The sequence below is a fragment of the Callithrix jacchus genome, chromosome 18 (assembly GCF_049354715.1).
Source record: "Callithrix jacchus isolate 240 chromosome 18, calJac240_pri, whole genome shotgun sequence".
NCBI classification, from domain to species: domain Eukaryota; kingdom Metazoa; phylum Chordata; class Mammalia; order Primates; family Cebidae; genus Callithrix; species Callithrix jacchus.
In genome coordinates this window covers 16,795,705-16,799,326 of record NC_133519.1, presented here as the reverse complement: position 1 = coordinate 16,799,326, position 3,622 = coordinate 16,795,705, and the positions used below count along the sequence as shown (strand labels likewise).

The 3,622-nt window shown below is 55.7% G+C and overlaps 1 pseudogene; it reads left to right on the top strand.

The window, feature by feature from the left end:
- Positions 1-2,658: 2,658 nt before the first annotated feature.
- On the top strand, positions 2,659-3,013 carry LOC100406176 (ribosomal protein S27 pseudogene; annotated as a pseudogene).
- The last annotated feature ends 609 nt before the right edge of the window (positions 3,014-3,622 follow it).

The following is a 3,622-nucleotide window of genomic DNA, read 5'->3' as shown; positions in this document are numbered from 1 at the left end:
GCCCATGGCCCCTTCCTAGGAGTGCTGAGGCTAGGGGTGGAGGGGTCTCTGAGAATAGCCTCTCCTCTTCCTCTGGTGGCCCCCGGCCCCCCACATCCAATGGCGTAGCCAAGGCCTTTGTGGAGAAGCCGTGGGGAAGAGAGGCCCCTTGTTGGTCCATTCATCGTGCCGGAGCTCAGCTGATGCCAGCCCCCGGCACTGGCTGGGCTCTCCTTCCTGGGGGTGCCAGCCAGCCCCCACCACTGCCACAGCCCGCTCCCCAGCTCTGTCGTTTCCTGGAGCCTCGGGGTTTGGCCGAGGTCCCGGCTGAAGGATGGCGGGGAGCCCCAGCCCCCACGCCCCCCGCACCTCGCCTTTCACACGCTGGCACCAGAGCCGTGGGAATGCTGGATGGCAGCTGGGCACCGGTGCCCGGCTCTGCCCACCCCCCAGCCCGGTCAACCTCAGAGAGGAGGAGAGGAACAGGCTGCCCCCAAAAAAAGCCCCTCCAGGATGGGGCCCTAGAAATACTTAGCACTAATTATGAATCTGGGGACAAACAAGGCATTTGCAAGTCAATTAGTGACAGAACTTTCCCAGGAAAGAGGTTCATCCAGGCTCAGCTTCAGACAGGGCCACATGCTGGGTCATCTTGTCCCTCCCCCTGCCTCTGCCCTGCTTGAAGCTCCAGGGATATAGACCGGCCCGACGTTCTGCCAGCCCCAATGTGGCTGAGGGTGCCTGGGGCCCTGAGTGGACCTGGGGGGCAGGAGGGCAAGGCTGACCCCTACTAAGGTCAGCTGGAGGTCAAAATAGGGCTGTCACCAGGAGACATTCTGCCAGGGATCTGGCCTCAATTCCACCTGTGATACAACCTGGTGGTGGCTCTTGGAAGGAGATGCCAAAGAGGCCATTGGCTCAGACATGGTGGCCCCGGTGGGCTGACAGGAGAATAGAAGTCACTGTAAAGGGCCAGTGGGAGATGCTTCCCAGGGAACACAAAGACACCAGGACAAGAGTAGACCAACCAGGAAGACAAAGGGTCTTCAGGCATCTCAGCAATAGCCCCCCAGCCAGGAGGCATGCGGTGGTGGGGATTTCAGCTCTGCCTGCAGAGGAGCCTCCAGGTGGACCTGAATGGCTACCTGGGGTCACTGTCCCTGGAAAAAGAGACAGAGCAACAGATCTTGCTCCTCCCGGGGCTGAGAGGCCTTTAGCTGGGATAGGGGCTCTCTACCAAGAGAACCCCTTAATTGGGGAAAGAGAGAAGGAAAGGGGCTGCGCTGGGCAAAAGCCCTAGAGCCAGCCCTGCCATCTGAGGGAGATTAAGGGATTATAATTAAAAGGTGTTTGAGGGGCTCCACGCAGGTGGGTTGGGGCGGGTGCTAATGATCTCATTGCTGCTTCACCAGGCTTCTGCCAGGGCCCGGCTGCTGGGGCTCCTAATGAGTCGGGTGTTTTTTTGAGGGGAGTGGAAGAGAAGAGGCGGAGCTGAGGGGCCAGGAGGGGAGTCTTTTTCTTCACTTTGAGCCCTCAGTGCACATGCTCACATGTTCTGGCCAGTCCTTCCCTTAATGCCCTCGCTGGGAAACCAAGATGAAGGCTGCAGCCTAACGGGGTCACGGGAGGCCTGGAGAAGACTTCTGGGAGCCAGGAGTGAGCAAAGAGGGGCTTAGGTCTCCACAGAGAGAGGACACTCAGACAGGGGATGGTTAGGGGAAGAGGGGTGTCCTTGGAGTAATGAATAACAGAATGCATCTAAAAACGTAGTCCGTGTCAGGCACTGTACTGAGCACGTGACAAACCGACTTAACCCTCACAATCACACGGCAAAGACAGGAGGAGACACACTCCCGCAGCTAAGCAAAGGTCAAGGGTCCCACAGACCAGGGGTGGCCCTTTTCGGGCCCTTCCTTCTTCCCGGGAAGGGACAGATGATCAAACGCTCTCTAGACTCTGAGAGTCTACAGGCGAGGGGTAACAGTGTACAGATTACAGCCCAAAGACCTCCGGCGACGGGAGTCCAGACTTACCCGGTTTGTGAGGCTGCTTTCTTCCTCTCATGCAAAAAGCAAACTGTGGCCCTGGCGTGGTGGCTCATGCCTGTAATCCCAGCACTTTGAGAGGCCGAGGTGGGCTGATCACTGGGGCACAGGAGGTCAAGACCAGCCTAGGCAACATGGTGAAACCCTATCTCTACAAAGAAAAAAGTTTAAGGCTGGGCACGGTGGCTCACGCCTATAATCCCAGGACTTTGGGAGGCCAAGGCAGGTGGATCACGAGGTCAAGAGACCGAGACCATCCTGGTCAACAAGGTGAAACCCTGTCTCTACTAAAAATACAAAAATTAGCTAGGCATGGTGGTGCGCGCCTGCAGTCCCAGCTACTGGGGAGGCTGAGGCAGGAGAATTGCTTGAACCCATGAGGTGGAGGTTGAGGTGAGCCAAGATCCTGCCATTGCACTCCAGTCTGGGTAACAAGAGCGAAACTCCGTCTCAAAAAAAAAAAAAATTTAAAAAATTAGCCAGGTATGGCCGGGCGTGGGGGCTCATGCCTGTAATCCCAGCACTTTGGGAGGCCAAGGCAGGCAGATCACCAGGTCAGGAGATCAAGACCATCCTGGCCAACATAGTGAAACCCCGTCTCTACTAAAAATACAAAAATTAGCTTTTCCAGCGGTGACGATCTACGCACGAGAACATGCCTCTAGCAAAGGATCTCCTTCATCCGTCTCCAGAAGAGGAGAAGAGGAAACACAAGAAGAAACGCCTGGTGCAAAGCCCCAATTCCTACTTCATGGATGTGAAATGCCCAGGATGCTATAAAATCACCACGGTCTTCAGCCATGCACAAACGGTAGTTTTGTGTGTTGGTTGCTCCACTGTCCTCTGCCAGCCTACAGGAGGAAAAGCAAGGCTTACAGGAGGAAAAGCAAGGCTTACAGAAGGATGTTCTTTCAGGAGGAAGCAGCACTAAAAGCACTCTGAATCAAGATGAGTGGGAAACTATCTTAATAAACACATTTTGGATTAAAAAAAAATACAAAAATTAGCTGCGCATGGTGGCATGTGCCTGTAGCCCCAGCTACTTGGGAGGCTAAGGCAGGAGAATCACTTGAAACCAGGGGATAGAGGTTGCAGTAAGCCAAGATCGTGTCACGGCACTGCAGCCTGGGCACAAGAGCGAAACTCGGTCTCAAACCTCCAAGACTCCTCCTTATTGGAGAGGAACCCTTTTTTCAGTCCCTTCTTCACCTCCCCCTTCCATCTCTCTACTCCTGCCTCCTGCTGAGACAGCTCATGGTGGCCACACTCACCCTCATCCTTCAGGAGCCTCTCAGGATGGTTCCCTCCCCACCTGCCACCCCCTAGTTGGCACCGTGGACAGAGCACCTGGATTCTCACTAGCCGTGTGCACATGGGCAAGTCACTGAAGCACCTGCCCGTGAGGGGTGGGACAGTGATGGCCACTCCCCTACTGCAGCTGGGGGACAGAGGTGAGACATACTGTCACCTGTGAACTCCTGGAGAATTGAGGCCTTCCACTTGCCCTTCCCTGCACCTGGTGAAGGGGCTTTTGCTGCCCTGTTGCTAATCTGCAGCGTGCTCTTCCTGAGGCCACGCCCCCTCTTCCAACCTCAATT